At 37.8% G+C, this 23,455-nt stretch overlaps 1 protein-coding gene across 4 annotated transcripts in view; it reads right to left on the bottom strand.

Annotated features, from left to right (window-relative positions):
* CRPPA (CDP-L-ribitol pyrophosphorylase A) overlaps positions 1-23,455 on the bottom strand; it is a 383,981-nt gene that overhangs the window by 155,866 nt on the left and 204,660 nt on the right. The window lies entirely within an intron of this gene.

Genomic DNA, 23,455 nt, shown 5'->3' with positions numbered 1-23,455 from the left:
GATCATCAAATGAAGGGCTATTTTCCTTTGGAATTTTTGTGGACCTACTAAAACAACTGTGGATTTCCAAGCACTGCAACTACTGAGTAAATTTTGTTGTATCTTTCTGTACACCTACTGTACTATTATAACTTCTTCCATCAATTCAAGAGAGAGAAGATGTGTTAAAAGTGTAAACCACAGAGAGGAGATTTACAAAGTTTTCTTGGCTGTTGCCTAGGATAGGGGAAAAAAAGAGAGAAATGGCAACTTTGACTGGAACTTGTTTAAGACATCTGAATGTTTTTAAAGGCAGCTTTGAGATCTTCTCCTTGGCTGCTGACAAAGCAGTCTGGCTGCTTAATTTAGGAACAGCGTACTTACTTGGAAGATTTTGGGACACAGGAAACAAAGTAGGATGTACTGTAGGACAGTAACAGATGGAAGTGACATACACAAAGAAGAGTACAGCACTTGCAATGATTTTTTTTTTTTCTGCTGGCATCTGTGGATGGGTAAGGATATTTATGGAGGAGTTATTAAAATGGGTTATTAGTGATTCCAAAACCATGTGAAGTACAGTTGTTGAGCAGAACATCTGAAGATTCATACTTATGTCTGCAATGCTTTAGAAATTTAAAATAAAGAATTGGCAGAATATGAAGACTAATGAAAACACTCATGCATATATACACAATCCTACATGAATCACTGGGAAATAGTGGGATAAACCATTTTGCTTTGGTCTTAAGGAAAAAAAGGAGCATGTATATACTATTATCAAAAACCTTTTATTCTCTGAACTGAAATTATTTTTGGACCTCTCAGAGTACTTTCAAATTTCCTTCCTAAATATGCTATTATATATCCAGTTGAAGGTAGAATACCAATGACTCATTTTTACATAATTAATATCTACCTCAGGATATTACTAAGAGTATGTAACACATAAAAGCATTCAGTGAACATATATACATATGTATTGATTAGATACATCAATCTAACCGAGACAATAATTTGCTACTGCTAAAATGTCTACATAAGCATTTAAGATAAAGCTGACATACTGCTACCAATGATATCTAATATTTATTGTGCATTTACTATGTTGCTATAGCTGCGTGAAGAGCATTAATTGCATTGCATGACTTAGGCATCAAACCCTCCATAAATTTGGTTCAGTCTCAATTTATGACAAAGGATACAAAGACATGGAGTAGCAATTATAAACGTACTAAGTATCTTGGAGTGTCTCAAGTCTTACTTCAATTTTTTTAATAAATTTATTTATTTATTCATTCATTCATTCATTTATTTATTTATGGCTGTGTTGGGTCTTCGTTTCTGTGCAAGGGCTTTCTCTAGTTGCGGTGAGCGGGGGCCACTCTTCATCGCAGTGCGCAGGCCTCTCACTATCTTGGCCTCTCTTGTTGTGGAGCACAGGCTCCGGACGCACAGGCTCAGTAGCTGTGGCTCACGGGCCCAGCTGCTCCGCGGCATGTGGGATCTTCCCGGACAGGGGCACAAACCCGTGTCCCCTGCATCGGCAGGCGGACTCTCAACCACTGTGCCACCAGGGAAGCCCCTTATTTCAATTTTGACATTATGTTCGGAAATCATACTCTAATTGCACAATAAAACAATGAGAGAAGTGATATGAAATAATGAATTAAAATACTTCTATTGGGGCTTCCCTAGTGGCACAGTGGTTGAGAGTCCGTCTGCCAATTCAGGGGACACAGGTTCGTGCCCCGGTCCGGGAAGATCCCACATGCCGTGGAGCGGCTGGGCCCATGAGCTATGGCCATTGAGCCTGAGCGTCCAGAGCCTGTGCTCTGCAACGGGAGAGGCCACAACAGTGAGAGGCCCACATAATTCAAAAAAAAAACAAAAAAAAAACTTCTATTTGATTTGAAGTTTTCAGAATCATATTATATAGCACCTTGAACAATTTTTCATTTTGTTAAATTATTTTTATTTCTATCTTGCTCTCCATTGAAACTCTACTACTGGGTTTCTATTTGTTTCTTTCTTAGCACTCTGTTCTTTGCTAAACAAACAAAAAAAAAACCCAAAAAGCTGCATTTGGAAAAATAATCAGCTCAAAGTTGCTGGCGGTAGACAGTGTATTTCCTAAAGATGTATATTTGTCCAAATTCCAGAACCTGTGAATTTGCTAATTACTTCTTTACATGGCAAAAGGAGCTTTTCAGCTGTACTTAAGTTAAGGATCTCAAAATGGAAGATTATCCTAGATTATCTTTATCTGGCTGTAGGAAATGTAATCACAAGGGCAGTTATAAGAGGGTAGTAGAAGGGTCAGAATGAGAAAGAGATGTGACAATGGAAGCAGACTGAAGTGATGCTCCTTGAAGATGGAGGAAAGGGCCACAAGCCAAGGAAAGCAGGCAGCCTCCATGTGCTAGAAAAGGAAAGAAAAGCAATCCTCCCCTAAAGCCATGAAAAAGAATGTAACCATGCTGACACCTTGATCTTAGGACTTCTGACCTTAGGAACTATAAGATAATTAAAAGCGCTGCTTTAAGTCACAAGGTTTTAAGCCATTAGTAATTAGTTACATTAGCACAGGAAACTACTACATTATGCCATACATTCGTGTGGTAAATAACATCCATAGCTGTCTGCAGAAGTTTCTTTCTAAAAAACCATTCTTGCATAGACCTTCTAGATGGCGGAGAAGTAAGACGTGGAGATCACCTTCCTCCGACAAATACATCAAAAATACATCTACCTGTGGAACAACTCCCACAGAACACCAACTGAACGCTGACAGAAGACCTAAGACTTCCTAAAAGGAAAGAAACTCCCCCACGTACCTGGGTAGGGCAAAAGAAAAAAGGAAAAACAGAGACAAAAGAATAGGGACGGGACCTGCACCAGTGGGAGGGTGCTGTTAAGGAGGAAAAGTTTCCACACACTAGGAAGACCTTTCACTAGTGGAGGCAGGGAGTGGGCAGGGGGGAAGCTTTGGAACCATGGAGGAGAGCGCAGCGACAGGTGTGCAGACGGCAAAGCTGAGAGATTCCCGCACAGAAGATAAGTGCTGACCAGCACTCACCAGACTGAGAGGCTTGTCTGCTCACCCACCAGGGCAGGTGAGGGCTGGGAATTGAGGCTGGGGCTCCAGAGGTCAGATCCCAGGGACAGGACTGGGGTTGGCTGTGTGAACACAGCCTGAAGGGGCTAGTGCGCCACAGCTAGCCGGGAGGGAATGTGGGGAAAAGTCTGCACCTGCCTAAGATACAAGAGACCACTGTTTCAGGGTGTGCAAGAATGGATTCAGAGCACTGCCTAAACAAGCTCCAGAGACGTGTGTGAGCCACGGCTATCAGTGTGGACACCACAGATGGGCATGAAACATTAAGGCTGCTGCTGCAGCCACCAAGAAGCCTGTGTGCAATCCACACCTCCCCTCCCGGGAGCCTGTGCAGCGTGCCACAGCCAGGGTCCTGTGATACAGGGACAATTTCCCGAGGAGAACACATGGCGCGCCTCAGGCTGGTGCAACGACATGCTAGCCTCTGCCGCCGTAGGCTTGCCCCACATTCCATACCTTTCCCTCCCCCCGGTCTGAGTGAGCCAGAGCCCCCGAATCAGCTGCTCCTTTAACCCCGTTCTGTCTGAGCAAAGAACAGACGCCCTCAGGTGACGGACACGCAGAGGCGGGGCCAAATCCAAAGCTGAACCCCAGGAGCTGTGCAAACACAGAAGAGAAAGGGAAATCTTTCCCAGCAGCCTCAGGAGCAGCGGATTAAATCTCCACAATCAACCTGATGTACCCTGCATCTGTTGAATACCTGAATAGAAAACGAAGCATCCCAAAATTGAGGCGCTGGACTTTGGGAGCAAAGTTTGCTTTCTGCATCTAATTTGTTTCTGGTTTTATGTTTATCTTAGTTTATTATTTAGAGCTTATTATCATTGGTATATTTATTTATTGGTTTGGATGCTCTCTTCCTTTATCTATATTTTTTCCTTTTTCTCTTTTTGTGAGTGTGTATGTGTATGCATCTTTGTCTCATTTTGTCTGTATAGAATTGCTTTTACCATCTGTCCTAACTTTCTGCCTGTCTGTTGTTTTTTGGTTTTTTTAGTATGGTTTTTAGCTCTTGTTATCATTGGTGAATTTGTTTTTTGGTTTGGTTGCTCTCTTCTTTCTTTCTTTTCTTTAATTACTTTTTAAAAATTTTAATAATGTTTTTATTTTAATAACATTTTATTTTATTTTATTTCATTTCATTTATTTATTTATTTTTCTTTTCTCCCTTTTCCTCTAAGACATGTGGCTGACAGGGTCTTGGTGCTCTGGCCAGGTGTCGGGCCTGAACCTGAGGTGGAAGAGCCAAATTCAGGACATTGCTCCACCAGAGAACTACCAGCATGATATAATATCAAATGGCTAAACCTCTCCCAGAGATCTCCATCTCAACGCCAAGACCCAGCTCCACTCAACGACCATCAAGCTACAGTGCTGGACTTCCTATGGCAAACAACTAGCAAGACAGGAACACAACCCCACCCATTAGCAGAGAGGCTGCCTAAAATCATAATAAGTTCACAGACACCCTAAGACACACCACCAGACGAGGTCTTACCCACCAGAAAGACAAGATCCAACCTCATCCACCAGAACAGAAGCACCTGTCCCCTTCACCAGGAAGCCCACACAACCCACAGAACCAAACTTAGCCACTGGGGGCAGACACCAAAAACAAGATGAACTATGAACCTGAGGCCTGTGAAAAGAAGACCCCAAATGCAGTAAGCTAAGCAAAATGAGAAGACAAAGAAATACACAGCAGATGAAGGAGCAAGGTAAAAACCCACAAGACCAAACAAATGAAGAGGAAATAGGCAGTCTCCCTGAAAAAGAATTCAGAGTAATGATAGTAAACATGATACAAAATCTTGGAAACAGAATGGAGAAAATACAAGAAACATTTAACAAGGACCTAGAAGAACTAAAGAGCAAACAAACAATGATGAACAACACAGTAAATGAACTGAAAAATTATCTCTAGAAGGAATCAATAGCAGAATAACTGAGGCAGAAGAACGGATAAGTGACCTGGAAGATAAAATAGTGGAAATAACTACCACAGAGCAGAAAAAAGAATGAAAAGAACTGAGGACAGTCTCAGAGACCTCTGGGACAACATTCAATGTACCAACATTCGAATTATAGAGGTCACAGAAGAAGAAGAGAAAAAAAAAAGGACTGAGAAAATATTTGAAGAGATTGTAGTTGAAAACTTTCCTAATATAGGAAAGGAAATAGTCATTCAAGTCCAGGAAGTGCAGAGAGACCCATACAAAATAAATCCAAGGAGAAACATGCCAAGACACATATTAATCAAACTATCAAAAATTAAATACAAAGAAAAATATCAGAAGCAGCAAGGGAAAAGCAACAAATACCATACTAGAGAATCCGCATAGGGTTAACAGCTGATCTTTCAGCAGAAACTCTGCAAGCCAAAAGGAAGTGGCAGGAAATATTTGAAGTGATGAAAGGGAAAAACGTACAACTAAGATTACTCTCCCCAGCAAGGATCTCATTCAGATTCGACACAGAAATTAAAAACTTTACAGACAAGCAAAAGTTATGAGAATTCAGCACCACCAAACCAGCTTTACAACAAATGCAAAAGGAACTTCTCTACGCAGAAAACACAAGAAAAGGATAAGACCTACAATAACAAACCCAAAACAATTAAGAAACTGGTAATAGGAACATACTTATCGATAATTACCTTAAATGTAAATGGAGTAAATGCTCCAACCAAAAGACACAAACGGGTTGAATGGATACAAAAACAAGACCTGTATATGCTATCTACAAGAGACCCAGTTCAGACCTAGGGAAACAAATAGACTGAAAGTGACGGGATGGAAAAAGATATTCCATGCTAATGGGAATCAAAGGAAAGCTGGAGTAGCAATTCTCATATCGGACAAAACAGACTTTAAAACAAAGACTATTACAAGAGAAAAAGAAGGACACAACATAATGATCAAGGGATCAATCCAAGAAGACGATATAACAATTGTAAATATTTATGCACCCAGCATAGGAGCACCTCAATACATTAGGCAAATAATAACAGCCATAAAATGGGCAACTGACAGTAACACAATCATAGTAGGGGACTTTAACACCCCACTTTCACCAATGGACAGATCATCCAAAATGAAAATAAATAAGGAAACACAAGCTTTAAATGACATATTAAACAAGATGGACTTAATTCATTTTATAGGACATGCCATCCAAAAACAACAGAATACACTTTTTCTCAAGTGCTCATGGAACTTTCACCAGAATAGATCATATCTTGGGTCACAAATCAAGCCTTGGTAAATTTAAGAAAACTGAAATCATATCAAGTATCTTTTCCAACCACAACACTATGAGACTAGATATCAATTACCAGAAAAAAAAACTTTAAAAAATAAAAATACATGGATGCTAAAAAATACGCTACTAAATAACCAAGAGATCACTGAAGAAAACATACAGGAAATCAAAAAAAAAACCTAGAAACAAATGACAATGAAAACACGACGAACCAAAACCTGTGGGATGCAGCAAAAGCAGTTCTAAGAGGGAAGTTTATAGCAATACAACCTTTCCTCACGAAACAAGAAAAATTTCAAATAAACAACCTAAAATTACACCTAAAGCAATTAGAGAGAGAAAAGCAAAAGTTAGCAGAAGGAAAGAAATCATAAAGATCAGATCAGAAATAAATGAAAAAGAAATGAAGGAAATGGTAGCAAAGATCACTAAAACTAAAAGCTGCTTCTTTGAGAAGATAAACAAAATTGATAAACCATTAGCCAGACTCATCAAGAAAAAAAGGGAGAAGACTCAAATCAATAGAATTAGAAATGGAAAAGGAGAAATAACAACTGACACTGCAGAAATACAAAGGATCATGAGAGATTACTACAAGCAACTATATGCCAATAAAATGGACAACGTGGAAAAAATGGGCAAAATCTTAGAAAAGCACAACCTTCCGAGACTGAACCAAGAAAAAATAGAAAATATAAACAGACCAATCACAAGCACTGAAATTGAAACTGTGATTAAAAATCTTCCAGCAAACAAAAGCCCAGAACCAGATAGCTTCATAGGCAAATTCTATCAAATGTTTAAAGAAGAGCTAATACCTATCCTTCTCAAACTGTTCCAAAATATAGCAGAGGGAGGAACACTCCCAAACTCATTCTACGAGGCCACCATCACCCTGATACCAAAACCAGACAAAGATGTCGCAAAGAAAGAAGACTACAGGCCAATATCACTGATGAACATAGATGCAAAAATCCTCAACAAAATACTAGCAAACAGAATGCAACAGCACATTAAAAGGATCATACACCATGATCACGTGGGGTTTATTCCAGGAATGCAAGGATTCTTCAATATATGCAAATCAATGTGATACACCATATTAACAAAGTGAAGGAGAAAAAGAATATGATCACCTCAATAGATGTAGAAAAAGCTATTGATAAAATTCAACACCGATTTATGATAAAAACCCTCCAGAGATTAGGCATAAAGGGAACTTACCTCAACATAATAAAGGCCATATAAGACAAACCCACAGCCAACATCATTCTCAATAGTGAAAAAAGGAAACCATTTCCTCTAAGATCAGGAACAAGATAAGGTTGCCCACTCTCACCACTCTTATTCAACATAATTTTTGGAAGTTTTAGACACAGCAGTCAGAGAAGAAAAAAAATAAAAGAAATCACAAAAGAATTAAAGCTGTCACTGTTTTCAGATGATATGATACTATACATAGAGAATCCTAAAGATGCCACCAGAAAACTACTAGAACTAATCAATCAATTTGGTAAAGTAGCAGGATACAAAATTAATGCACAGAAATCTGCATTCCCATACACTAATGATGAAAAAATCTGAACGAGAAATTAAGGAAACATTCCCATTTACCACTGCAACAAAAAGAACAAAATACGTAGGATTAAACCTACCTAAGGAGACAAAAGACCTGCAGAAAACTATAACACACTGATGAAAAAAATTAAAGATGATACAAACAGATAGAGAGATATACCATGCTCTTGAATTGAAAGAATCAACATTGTGAAAATGAGTATACTACCCAAAGCAGTCTACAGATTAATGCAATCCCTATCAAACTACCAATGGCATTTTTCACAGAACTAGAAAAAATTTTTCACAATTTGTATGGAAACACAAAGGACCCCGCATAGCTAAAGCAATCTTGAGAAAGAAAAACGGAGCTGGAGGAATCAGGCTCCTGAACTTCAGACTATAGTACAAAGCTACAGTAATCAAGACAGTATGGTACTGGCACAAAAACAGAAATATAGATCAATGGAACAGGATAGAAAGCCCAGAGATAAACCCACGCACATATGGTCACCTTATCTTTGATAAAAGAGGCAAGAATATACAATGGAGAAAAGACAGCCTCTTCAGTAAGTGGTGCTGGGAAAACCAGACAGCTACATATAAAAGAATGAAATTAGAATACTCCCGAACACCATACACAAATATAAACTCAAAATGGATTAAAGACATAAATGTAAGGCCAGATACTACAAAACTCTTAGAGGAAAACATAGGCAGAACACTCTATGACATAAATCACAGCAAGATCCTCTTTGACCCACCTCCTACAGAAATGGAAATAAAAACAAAAATTTAAAAATGGGACCTAATGAAACTTAAAAGCTTTTGCACAGCAAAGGAAAGCATAAATAGGATGAAAAGACAACCCTCAGAATGGGAGAAAATATTTGTAAATGAAGCAACTGCAAAGGATTAATCTCCAAAATATACAAGCAGCTCTTCCAGCTCAATATTAAAAAAAAACAAACAACTCAATCCAAAAATGGGCAGAAGACCTAAATAGACATTTCTCCAAAGAAGATATACAGATGGCCAACAAACACATGAAAAGATGCTCAACATCACTAATCATTAGAGAAATGCAAATCAAAACTACAATGAGGTATCACCTCACACCAGTCGGAATGGCCATCATGAAGAGGTCTACAAACAATAAATGCTGGAGAGGGTGTGGAGAAAAGGGAACCCTGTTGCACTGTTGGTGGGAATGTAAATTGATACAGCCACTATGGAGAACAGTATGGAGGTTCCTTAAAACACTAAAAGTAGAACTACCATACAACCCGGCAATCCCACTACTGGGCATATACCCTGAGAAAACCATAATTCACAAAGAGTCATGTACCACAATGTTCATTGCAGCTCTATTTACAATATTCAGGACATGGAAGCAACCTAAGTGTCCATCGGCAGATGAATGGATAAGAAGATGTTGCATATATATACGATGGAATATTATTGAGTCATGAAAAGAAACAAAATTGACTTGTTTGTATTGAGGTGGATGGACCTACAGACTGTCATATGGAGGAAAGTAAGTCAGAAAGAGAAAAACAAATACCATATGCTAACACATGTATATGGAATCTAAAAAAAAAGGTTTGAAAGAACCTAGGGGCAGGACAGGAACAAAGATGCAGACGTAGAGAATGGACTTGAGGACACGGGGTGGGAGAAGGGTAAGCTGGGACGAAGTGAGAGGATGGCATGGACATATATACACTACTAAATGTAAAATAATAGCTAGTGGTAAGCAGCCGCATAGCGCAGGGAGATCAGCTCTGTGCTGTGTGTCCAGCTAGAGGGGTGGGATAGGGAAGGTGGGAGGGAGACGCAAGACAGAGGAGATATGGGGTTATATGTATATGTATAGTTGATTCACTTTATTATACAGCAGAAACTAACACACCATTGTAAAGCAATTATATCCAATAAAGATGTTAAAAAAAACCCAACATTTTTATGTTAATTTACATCAGCAGAGAATCCTCCACAGAATGACCAATAGTAGCCATATCCATTACATTTTGATAGACTGCATTCTTTGAACATATTTATATGAAAAAGCTATACTTTGTGAACATCAGCAATAAAATCATAAGGTTATAAACCAAAGGAAATGTTAAATTTTTTAGGTTTTTTGAAGAAAAATATAAGCCACAGCAGTATATAAAGTTTTAGTCAAATGAAATGTTACAATAATAACTTCATAAGTATATTGCACTATACAGACTACAAGTCCTCAAACTATTTTGCACATTAGCATCACCTGGGGAATTCTAGAGATTAAACTCCATTTCCTGACCCTACCCTGAGAGACTCTGATTTAACGGGTATGGGGTAAGACCCAGACATTTGTATGTCTTCAAAGGCCTGTAGGTGATTTCAATATTCAGTGAGGCAGGGCTGGGAACTAGCAATATAATCTTTTATACCAGTCTATAACCTGTAATTAGTAATAAAATTTTGTTGAGAGAGGTAAAATGTTCATAGTTACAACAATATAAGAAGGCAACAAATACATTATAGAGGAGTGTATCTGTTATGCTCTCTATTATACTGGAGGATGCTATGCTTCATATATAACAATAATGGCAGATTTATTGATCTAGCCATATGTGTTTGCGTAATTTTTCTAATCTCATTAGGTGCTTCTGTGGCAACTATTGTTATTCATTGGTTGAGGTATATAGGAATTATTTTAAGGAAAGTATCACATTTAAGTTTAAGACTTTCTTAAAAGAGAAAAAACTGAATACTAACTATAGACCTGAAAAACATATTTACTTTCCAAATTAAAATATACTAATATGCATAAACAACATCCATTAGAATGTTCTAATAAAAAATTAGAATCTGTTTTGTTATCACTCCAATCAAATTTATAGATGTAAGAATGTACACATAATGGTAAACAGGTCAAATTGTTGAATTTTGTTAACCTTTATGTGTTGTCAAATCTCCAGCTTCAAGGTGTAAACGAAACAAATTATGTGGTATCAAGTGCACCAAAACAAAAACACAAACTTAGTGGCATGAAATTGACAGTTTTCAATGCCACAATCCAACCTTTTTCATTACGGTACTTTTTTTTCAAACTGACATTCCCTTTGAAAATAAGGGAACACTTTTCCCAAACTAAAAAAAGCAAGCATAAATTATTAAATTAATGCAAGTATGTGATACTTGCTATTCCACAACCTATGTGTAATTTTCTTCCTCTACATATCTAATGATGTCATGGCACTTTTATACGAAGAAACATTTTAAATAGTATTAGCAAACCAAAGAGCAGTGATTATATCCTTCAAACAAATATAAATTATTTTTTAAATCAGACCATTCTGTTTACAGTAAATAACTTACACCGATTTCTAATCTATTCCATATACAATCCATACAGAAACAATGTAATTAATCTCTAATGAGCAACAGAACTAGGATAATTTTGATTATCATCAGTATTTATTTCTCAATCTGTAAACCTAATGTTCAATTGCTAGAAAGGATGGTAAACATTTACCACTGAATAAATAAAAACATATATAATCCATACTCTGCATTTGTTTAATAAAATCTCTGACATCTAGCTGAAATACATTATTTCAGATTCTTCTATCATTGGCCAACTAATTGGTGTTAGGTAACCTTAATAGGGAAAACAGGAGAAATACTTTCTCCTGGACAAATTACATCAATGATTATATGCCTGAAATCATTTTCAATAGTATTAAAAAGTTTAAAATTTTTAAAAGTTTATGAAATATATAAAGGTTTATTAGGAATTTCTTAGGAGGTGGGGGGTTGAGGTAAATGAACCACAGTAAAATTTCTTGTTTCAACAGAAAATGATTTAAGAAATAAGTATAGATTGTCACTGTGGTTTATAAACATCATTTCAATAACATCTTAATAAATCAGCCCATTGGGGACAAAACCCCTGTGTAACAAAGTGTTAAATAGATCAAGTATTTCATAAATTATCCAACAGAAAACTCCAGTGTTAACCAAAGTAATGCGTAAGTAGATAGGACTTCAGAGAGCATCTACTCCATTCTTCTCATTTTAAGGAGAGGAAATTGATACTCAAAGACTTATATTTATAATTTTCATAGCAAATTTCATTACTAGTGAAGCATCAGTCCTGGCTCCCCGATTTCCACCTCAAGACCCTACTCACCCATAGCAATTTTTAATCAGTTAGAACTCACCCAAAGTTTAACTGTGACTTGTGCCAAGTTTTTCTTCTCCTTACCCTTTCGAACTTCTTCAGCCAACCCTATGTCCCTCCACTTTCAACACACTGCTCTACCTTAAGTCAAAAAATTCAAGATGGGGACTTCCCTGGTGGCACAGTGGTTAAGAATCCGCCTGCCAATGCAGGGGACACAGGTTCAAGCCCTGGTCCGGGAAGATCCCACATGCTGTGGAGCAGCTAAGCCCAGGCGCCACAGCTATGGAGCCTGTGCTCTGCAGCCCACAAGCTCACAGCTACTGAGCCCACATGCCACAACTAAAGCCCGCGTGCGCCTAGAGCCTGTGCTCTGCAACAAGAGGAGCCCCCACTCTCTGCAACTAGAGAAAGCCTGCACGCAGCAACGAAGACCCAACGCAGCCAAAGTTAAAAATAAATAAATAAATAAAGTTATTTAAAAAAAAAAAAAAAAATTCAAGATGAAAAAGGGTCCGATGACCCATCCTCACCCTTGTTAAGAGTACACTTCCATCCTGTGCCAGTGACACTGAGTTGACAAAGTAACAAAAACTGCCTTGAGATTTATTTAAGCACTTTCTGCAAAAGTCTAAAGAAAGATTTTATCAGACAAGACTGATAAACACTGAACCACCAGGGAAGTCCCTAAGACTGCGCTCCCACTGCAGGGGGTGTAGGTTCAATCCCTGGTGGGGGAACTAAGATCCCGCATGCTGAGCGGCCAAAAAAAAAAAAAAAGACTGATAAAGAAAATCCTAAATCACATGAGTTGGCTCAAGTCTTACACAATGAGGACATTATTGCCTCAATCTCCAAGTGCTTTACAGTCAAGGCACCAGTTCCCCATCTCAAGAATGCAGGGTTTCTCCATCATTTTGATTTGCTGCCAGCAGTGTGGACTTCAACTTGAGGTTAGTTTTGTTTTTTGTTGATATATAAGGAATGGAGATTTCCCTGTTTACACCTAATGGGAGTGAAAATGGTCTCCCACAGGCTTCTCTTAAGAGTGTAAACAAATTTCCCAGAAGCCTCCAGAAAATTTCTCCTTGCATCCCAACAGCCAGAATTCAGTCATGCCCTAAAGGAATCATCAGCAAGGGAGTGAAGATTACCTTTAGACCAACTAGTACATCTCTGGGACAAAGGACCAGAGATTTTTCCCTATGAAACATGAATTTTTACAACAGAATACTGAACAACATTTCAGTTCTGCTAGAAAAGAAGAAGGGGATCATGGTTGCCAAGTAGTCAGCCCTCAATGTTAATTACTCCTTAGCTGCAAATTTCCATACACAGCTTTATTGCCTTATTTTCAAAACATCCAGCCCTACCTACATGCTTCTATCCCTTTCCTAAAGGAAAAGAAGTCTCATATGGTCCCCGCATCAAGCTCCAAGTCCAGTATCTTCAGGTAATAGCCATTATCCCCAGTAGGTCCAAATTGCTTAGTGAACTCTATATGATAAAGTATCTACTCCTTCATATTTACACACCAATCAATGGTGGAATAAGACCAGAAAGCAACTATAAAATGCCGGATAGAGGTCAATAAAAAGCAATCAAAAGTAATCACGGGTCCAAAGCATACTCATAACCTTTCCCTGGACAGGGAAGGAGCAGATTTCCAGGTGTGGGAAAGGAACAAGTTCTTGGGGGGCCCACATTTCTGCTTCCTGAAAGGCTTACCCTCACCCATTTTCCTCGATGGACACATTGCTGAATGTGTCTATCAGATAGGCTCTAAGAAAGACTTTTAGTATTCTAATTTTAGCCTATAATTTAATAATTTTTTCTCATGTACAAAAAAGTTGGAAATGAAGTAATTAAGTGAAAGAACTATGCCATCCCCTCCAAATTGTGACTGTAAAACCTTTTCTGAAAAGTGGAAATTATGAAAGAAGAGCTTTCTTTCAATAGTTATTAGTCAATAAAAAGAAAACCTTTCTTTTTCCTTTTTTTTTTAATAAATTTATTTATTTTAATTATTTATTTTTGGCTGTGTTGGGTCTTCGTTGCTGCACGCGGGCTTTCTCTAGCTGCGGCGAGCGGGGGCTACTCTTCGTTGCAGTGTGTGGGCTTCTCACTGCGGTAGTTTCTCTCGTTGTGGAGCACGGGCTCTAGGCATGTGGGCTTCAGTAGTTGTGGCCCGCGGGCTCAGTAGTTGTGGCTCACAGGCTCTAGAGCACAGGCTCAATAGTTGTGGTGCATGGGCTTAGCTGCTCCACGGCATGTGGGATCTTCCCGGACCAGGGATCGAACCTGTGTCGTCTTCATTGGCAGGCGGATTCTCAACCACTGTGCCACCAGGGAAGTCCAAAACCTTTCTTTTTCCAATTTCATAATGATAGCAAAGTTAAATACAAAATTTCAGATAACCTTAATTGGTATCATCAAATATTGTTCAATGATATAGAGACTAAATGACAAAGATAAGGTTTACTTTCCTCAGGTATTACCCTCTTGCTACCTACTTTATTACTTTAGGCCCACTGAGCATATGGACCATATGATTTCCTTTCTGTTTTATTCGTATGTGTTTAATTAGTCATGGTACACTGAAAACACACACTCAGTCACTAAGCAAATTTCTAGGGGATTTTCTGTTCCTGAAACTTGAACCTCATGATAATATTTCTGGATTACGGCCCAATAAGCACATTTACATTCTTTTGTTTAGACAGAAAGACATTTTATTAACATTTTAATAATCCATGCTACAACAGATAAAAACATATGAAATGGGGCATTTTCCTGAATCCTTTTCATGCCTATTTTCAGCTAATTAATTTTTTAACTATTCTAACTATTACATTTTTCTGTTAATCTTAGAAGATCTAAAGCAACTCATTAAACCAAGAGCAAGTATCAACAGTATTCAGCTCAATTATAGCTATCATGAAGGAAATATAGATACATAAAACATCAAAAAGCCCCTTAAGGCTCCATATAAAGAGAAATACGATGGCGACTTGGTATACATATACACAACCTGGTAGTGTGGAGGGCACGTGGAATGCAGAGGAATTTATTAATTCCTTAAAAACTGGGGAGTGCATGATGAAGATACACGGATTGATGAGAGGCTGGAGAGCCGAATCTTTTCCACAGAAAAAAACCAGGAAAAGCATTAGGAAGAACCTGGAGGTTTATATGGCTGAAGCAGACACCTGTATTAGAGATTAGTAAGCGTGTGTAAAAGCTGGGAAGTGCAAATACCCAGGATGAGCACTTCAGGCTGCAATGTGATCTAGTTTGTTATCTTAGATAAATGAGGAGCTGCATCAATGTGAGGAGAAGATGCATAATTTTGGACAAAGTTATTATTTCCATCTTTAAGTAATCTTTATTTTGTGCTATTTTATAGCTAGGGAAACAAGAACAAACGTGTGGTATGAGACAAAGATAAGACAAGACTGGGGAGTACTGTAAAAAAAGATTAGTATCAGAGTACATGTTCAATGACACATATATTCTTATGGTTTCAAAACCATACTCAGTGACTGAAATGGTTATTATATATCTATGTATATAAAATACATTCAAAGAAATGTATCATATGGTATTATAGCTGTTAATGTTACAGGCTTAGATATCAGACTGGCTTGAGAGTCTATTCTACATACGCCTCTGATAGCATCATGACCATGGCCCACTTACAGAAACTCTCTGAGCCTCAGTTTCCTCATCCACGGTGATAACCCCCGATAGGGTCACTGTAAGCATATTAGATAATGAACCTAGAGACCTAAATTCAGTGTCAAAACAGCGTAGTCCCTCAGTAAATAATAATGATATTTGTCATCATCTGCCCAACCTCTCAAAAACAGAATAAGCTATATATTAAATTGCATTTACTTTTATGCACATTTCAAAAGAAGTATCTCATTTTATAAAGACAATCTGAAGATTATTACAATTGTGTCTTTTTTGCAGTCCAAATGAATTTTATAAATAATAATTGACTAACATACATCAGGTCTTTCAGCTCCTTGACAAGTTCCTTAATAAGTTCAAAGAACCATTATTTCAGCTCTTCTAGCCATAATAATCAAAAAGAGAAGAAAAATAGAAAAAGCAGAAAAAAAGGGCAAATTAAATGCAACTGAATGACTCCCATGCAAACATTTAGTATTTTGCAATATCATTCAGCATCTCCCGGCCCCTGGTGGATAGATACATATGAATAATCTTATGTACATTTCAATGGCTGCAGTTTCTTCTCTTTGGTGGATATAGGTCTTCAGGACTAGGGTAAATCTCAGCAAGAGTGTGGCTGAGCCTATCTCAGTAGCAGCCAGTAGAGTAACAAGGGAAGATATCCCCTAATGGTGAATAAAAGCACCAGAAATGTATTGATAGAAACCTGAGGACTCACAGAAGTCAAGTAGGAACGGGAGAGCCAGTTTGCTGTGACCAGATCTCATTTAATAATCACAGAGACAAAACGTACCCAAGAAAAATGCATAATGTGCATTCATTCCCTCCCAGACAATAATATTGTCTGGAAAATTGTGGCTACATATTTACCATCTGGTAACTGGGAAACATTAGCAGTCAAGCAGCTAGATGTTTGAGCAAGAGCTACCACATACAGGCATGGAAAATCTGAATCAGCAACAAAGCCAGAAGCATACGTCCTGCCAAAGAATGAATATTCATAGTGTTGCCAATACCGTACGGGTTGAATTAAACACAAATGCAAACAACTGTTACAATTTCACATTGATATTCTGCCTGACAGCAACATCAAAGATCAAAACATAGCATGATATAGGATAATTCATCAAGAGTATGTATACAGTTAGCATGAGGAAATGAATCAGAGACCAGCAGTAATCTACAGAGGAAGGGCCTTTCTGAGTGGGAAAGAATACTGTAAAGGAACAGAATACAGATCACGCAGAGAAGTAGACAAGGTAAACAGGCTTTGGAAATCCCTTACAAAGATGAAACTGCTTTAGCCTTTCGAATCTGAATATGTTGATTTCCATCTTTCTCAAGTCTCTTCAAACGTATTTATCGCTACCCTAAAACAATTCAACATTAAGTGTCAGAAGAGGGACTCTGCTGATAGTAAATACATATTTTCAGATCTCTCAAACAATAATTCTTTGGTTTACCATAGTCTATATCAAGACCAAATTTAAAAGTTCAAACACAGAAAACTAAACTTTCAAACATGAGGCTAAAATGAAAGTTCATCCAAACATATAAATGTCAAATCAGCCTGCAGACACGTAAACCAGATGTTTCCCTGCTAGCATATACATTTACCCTGACAAGGTTCTGTTTTCACTGTTCCCACTGTTTCATTTCAAGGTGTCCAGGCAAGGTTAAGCTAGATACCTATTCTTAATTGTTGACTTTGAACAGAGGACATCTCTAACTTGGAAATACTGCTTCAAATAACGTATAATGCAGAGAAATTAGGATTTGAATCTCTTGTAAGCATCAGAAACAATGAATTAATAAGTACAGTGCAGTTTGGATCATAGTGTTACAAAATGAACCAAGTAACTGTAATTAAACCATACGCATTCCTCAATAGATTTATTCTATTTGGCTTCCTCTGGATAGCCGACAATAAAAAGAAATCTTCCAAAAAACAGGTCTGATCATGCTATTCCTCCAGTTGTAAACTTTCAAAACCCTCCCTTGTCTTTAGAAACAGCAGTTTTCAGTGTGGCTTTCGGGGCCAGCTTCAATCTGGCAGTCTTACAGCGTAGAACAGAGGTCTTTCCAACATTTCCAAGAATGGGGAGGACCCTTTTCAACTTCAGAATTGCTCATAGACTATATGCCACCCAGCATGATTACAGAACTTTCAGTGTTTATCACTTGAATCATGCATAATAATAATGAATTTAGTAATGTCTTTATCGATTATAATGTCTACATATATCTGAAAATAATATGTATAATTATCATCTACACAAAATTCCGAGAGCAGAATAGGTTTGAACACCTCTGTAGTGGCTTTATATCTCATGGTTGAAGAACCACTTCTAAAGTGAAATGAATAAGAAATTAGGAATTCCCTGGGCACTGCTGTCACTCCATTGCCTAGCACTATGCTTGCAGGAAGAGTGTTCATATTTATGTGCTAACAGCATGAACTACTTAAGACCATAGTTTCAGCTGCAGTTACCAAGCTTTGAGGCTTTGCTTTAGTTGCTTCCTCTAGTGGACTGGCTCACCTGGGTATCCACAAGGCTCTGTCCCTCAGCTCCTTCAAGCCTCTGCTTCAATTCCACCCTTTTAGTGAGGCAAACCCCATGCGGGATTCTCAAGGCCCTCCTAACTTAGTCCACTGCATTTCCTTTCTTCTAGCACTAATCTCTAATCTCTAGCACTAACTCTATAAATTACTATAGAATTTTTTTTGTATTACTTTTTCTTTGTCTCCCACCCACTAGAATGCAAGCTCCACAAGTGCAGAGATTTTCTGTGATTTGTTCAGACTCTAAAACAATGCCAGGCATAGTGACTTTTAAAAAAATGATTAAATCATTTTTTTGATTAAATGATTAAATCATTTAATCATTTGATTAAATGATTAAATCTTTAGATAAATCATGTCTTTTTGTTGATTCTGATTGTTCCTCTGTAAAACAAAAACAACAACAAAAACAAAAGGGATAAAACCTCTCCTACTCAATTTACAGACTGGTTTGAGGATCAAGTGAATGTGATCTAATCATTATTCTGAAATTTATGTAATCAAACTTGTAACTCTTTCACATGGGATGCTGCAGGTGAAGAGTGTGAGAGAAGTGAGGCTTCCCCTCTCTCCTAAAGGCCTACAGTTGGGGACGATAATTCACCTCCTCAGCCAGACACAGTTCAATTCATGAATATGACTGTACTCATTTCATTGACATAACTGATAGCTGTAACTATAAAGATAGGCTACATGTTTTAATTACAAATTATAAGCCAGCCTGCTTCAACTTGGAACTTTTTTTACCTAAAATACCTTTAGTTTCCCAGCTGAGTTGAGCATGATTCTCTACAATCACAGGTATGATGGTTAGGCTTGGCTAGGCTAAGGTGCTCAGTTGTTTGGCAAACACTGGTTTAGATGCAGCTGTGAGGTATTTTTCAGAAGTGATTAACATTTACAATCAGTTGATGTTATGCAAAGCAGATTATCCTCCATAATGGGTGGGCCTCATCCAATCAGCTTAAGGCCTTAAGAGCAATGACTGAGGTTTCACAAAGAAGGAATTTTGCCTCAGGACTAAGACCTAAAACTCTCTTCTCTCTCTTCTCTCTCTTCCTCTCTCTTCTCTCTCTTCCTCTCTCTCTCTCTCCCCCTCCCTCCCTCCCTCTCTCCCCCCCGCCCCCCACATATATTCTGTTGGTTCTGTTTCTCTGGAGAATTCTAATACAATAGAGTTCTAAAACTGAAGTTTTAGAAACAATGCTAGTGACATATCTTCTTAAAAAGCAACATGCACAATTTCATTGTTATTGCTTATGGAAATAACTTTAATGTACTTAATGCACAGATTTTAAGTGTAAAGTTTAGTAAGTTTTGACAAACCCAACTGTATATCCACCATCCCCATCAATACACAGAACATTTCCATCACCCCTCTTGCCGTTTTCCACTGTCCTGATTTCTATTACTATAGATTAGCTGACTGTTACAGAACTTCATATACAAGAATTCACACAGTGGGTACCCTTTTGAAAATGGTTTCTGTTGCTTAACAGTGTATTTCAGATTCAACCATGTTGTAATGTGTATCTATAAATTTAGTTTTTAACTTTTATGCTTAGGTTTCTCATCACCTTGAATTTTTGTATTAGGTGAAAAGTGGAGGTTGAAGTTCACTGCTGTCTGGTAACTCTTCCCAATTGCTCTAGAACAACTTGTCGAAAAGATTTTCCCTCCCCTATCAAATCACCTGAGGTCTTTGCAAAAATCAATTCACTATACATGTGTGTCTATTTTTAGACTATGTTGTTCAATTCCTCTTTCTTACACCAATTCCATAGAGTTTTAATTCTGTAGTCTTACGAGTCTTTAAGTCAGTTGGTATGAGTTATCCAATTTTATTATATTAAAAAATAATCACAGCTATTCTAAGTTGCATTTCCATATAAATTTGAGAATCAGTTTGTCATTTTCAAGAATAAAGGCCTGTTGCTATTTTGACTGGTATTGCACTGAATTAAAGCTCAATTGGTAGAAAACTCTCATCTTGTCAATCCAGGAACATGATATGTATCTCCATTTATTTAGGTATTATTTAATTTCTCTCAGTAATATTTTGTAGTATTAGGTGTAGAGATCTTGAAAATTTTTCTAAATTAATATTCCTAAGTCTTTTGTGTTTTATCATGCTACTGTAATAGTTTAATTTTTAACTTTAGTTTCCAAGTTTTTGTTGCTAGAATATGAAAATAAAATTTTTCTGTATTGACCTTATATTTTAAAAAGCAATATTTCTCCAAAGTTAGTTAACTATGGGACTTTTTCATAAAATACATATTAAAAACTCATGAAATTAATATTCTACATAGCAAAATGTAGAAAAACTTGCTTTACTTCTAAGGTAAATTTGGCTTCAGGAAACAACTCTATTTATAATTTGTGATACACTAATGCTCTCAACCACAAAGTCTCCCATAGATCAAAAAATATAAACTTTATGATGATAATTTTATATCTTATGTTGCTGCTCTTACAAGCTTAGGAAGAAGTGGAATAAACACTCTAGTATAAATGCCATAATTATAAAAGATGTCAAATGTCAATCTTGTTTTTTAAAAACAGTCTTTATAAATCAGTGCAGTAGCACTGCTTTTGCAGAGGCAGGACACAGAGATCTCAAGGTGCAACTCCTCGATGTGCTTCTCCCCTCGGTGTGAACCGGGCCAATTCATTCAGCATTTTCTTCTTCATTTATGCAGGATTCTCTCCCCTTCTCTCTTCTGGAATTTAGAACTCTCCCAACCTCTTCACCACCAATACCAACTTTCTTCTCCTTCAACCAAACAGCAGTGAACCTGAGTTTTCATACTTTGTTGTTGATTGATTTCAATAAAACTGAAATATATCTATGGTAAAATTTAGCAGGAACAGGCAATTTAAGCCTTAATAATAGAATTAAACACCTGCTCACCTATGTAAAAAAAACATTAGCAAGCAGATGGGGAACTATGATGATAGAAAGGGACAAACTGGCCTTTAAATCAAATCGGGATTTTACCTGGAGGAAATCTAATTTAGGCTTTTAAGCTATGCTGTAAAGCAGCGAGGACTGTGAACCCAGGTCTTCACTGTCCAGACACAACACTATCGTCCTGAGATACACAACATAGGGGCCTTCTCCAAGTGACTTCTAAAAGTCGACTTTTATCTCTGGCTTCTAGAATATGGAGCCCACTCTGTCCAAGTAGAATATGGAGGGCTCACTGGACTCTTATAGACCACTCCTACTCTGCCCCCAAGGAGATTTTTTTTTTTTAAAGGAACTAATTTTTTTTCTCTTTATTTGTTTTTGGCTGCATTGGGTCTTTGTTGCTGCACGCAGGCTTTCTCTAGTTGCGGCAAGCAGGGGCTACTCTTCATTGCGGTGCACAGGCTTCTCATTGCAGTGTTATCTCTTGTTGCAGAGCAGGGGCTCTAAGTGCGCAGGCTTCAGTAGTTGTGGCACACAGGCTCAGTAGCTGTGGCTCGCGGGCTCTAGAGCACAGGCTCAGTAGTTGTGGCACACGGGTTTAGCTGCTCCATGGCATGTGGGATCTTCCTGGACCAGGGCTCGAACCCGTGTCCCCTGCATTGGCAGGCAGATTCTTAACCACTGTGCCACCAAGGAAGCCCTCCTCAAGGAGATTTTATACATATACATACACACTTTTGTTCATGCTTATTTCTCAAGTCTCAAGTTCCCTTACCAATGTCTATCCACATCCTTTTTGCCTCTTAACCTTTCCCTAAATTTGATTACAAGGCTTCTAACAAAGTAGCACAACATGGAGCTACAAGCCATCTGTCAACACAAACATACAACTGTTTTATCAGAAAAGAGAAAAAGCTATAGGAAATTTTTCTCCACCCAGAACAAACTAGGCAAAAAAGAAAACTAATTTTGGATTTACTTCTTACATGTTTTATTTTGCTGCACTGTTCATGAATAAGTTTTTGTTTCTCTGTGTTTTTTTAAATTTTTTTTAATCAACTGAGTTGCAGGATTATAAGGTATACTTTCCCTTAAGGTCAAGATAAAGAGGATACCACAGACAAGATGACCAGACTGAATAGTAGTCAGTAGTCTGATCCACCTTAACACTAAGAAACTTATGCAAACTTGGAAATTATGCTCTGTGAGTTTAAAACCTTTTGGTTTGTTTTCTCTCTGGTGTTTTTTTTTGGGGGGGGGGGCTTAAAGAATATGGCATATTTTCCAGGAATGTTTTTGGGGAGGTAGCATCTGGGAATCAGTGGGGTGAGAGACTGGAATAGAGATTTTGCAGTTTGAGACATCTCCCCAGATCACCTTGATGCGTTCCTGCACCACCACTATTATTACCTCACCCCCACAAAGACTCATGGGGGCAAATTATAAAAAAAAAAAAAAAAGGCACGAAAAACACTGTTTACAACCTTCTTTATAATACACAATTAGGAGCCCAATCCCAAACAAAGTAAGTTATACAATGATCCCTGAAAGCAAAGATAAGATAAGCAGATAATTAAGGTGAATGCTATTAGAAAAACCGTGCTCTGGCTCCCTAGTGTTCTCTGGAATGTATCTCACTAATAAGCCAATTCTGGCAGTGAAACACAGCAAGCATCTAAGAACAATTCCTTCTGGAACTAAGTATATTCATAGAGATTTTGCTTTATTTTTTTTAACAGGATTAATTTTTAAACTAACTTAAACTTTTATTCTGTTTCTCCGAAAACTTAAAACTGTTTTTCTAATACAGCCCCACCTGCAGCTGATCAAGGTGGCCCAGGTCAGGAAATTATCTATCTAGGTCTTGATGCTGCCACAGCCAGTATCAGATCCAACTGCACCGAGAGGAACATTTCCCAGAAGAGCAGAGAATGGCCTCAGCCTCCCACATTTAAAATGATGCAGAACAAGTCCTAGGAAGTCCTTAACTTCATTCCAGCCACAAGGCAGGTCTGAGAAAGTGCAGTGATATTGAGAAAGGAAGGGGGCAGGGCACAACCTTTAAAAGAATGACAGAGCTGTTGAGGAAATGACATAAACTGGTTAGAAACAACTAGGCCCAAGATGGTGGAGACTGATTTCCACTACACCTTGAGCCTCATTAAACTCACTGTAAAACATTAGCATATA

The sequence above is a fragment of the Tursiops truncatus genome, chromosome 9 (assembly GCF_011762595.2).
Source record: "Tursiops truncatus isolate mTurTru1 chromosome 9, mTurTru1.mat.Y, whole genome shotgun sequence".
Taxonomy (NCBI): domain Eukaryota; kingdom Metazoa; phylum Chordata; class Mammalia; order Artiodactyla; family Delphinidae; genus Tursiops; species Tursiops truncatus.
This window is presented reverse-complemented; position numbering and strand designations above follow the sequence as displayed.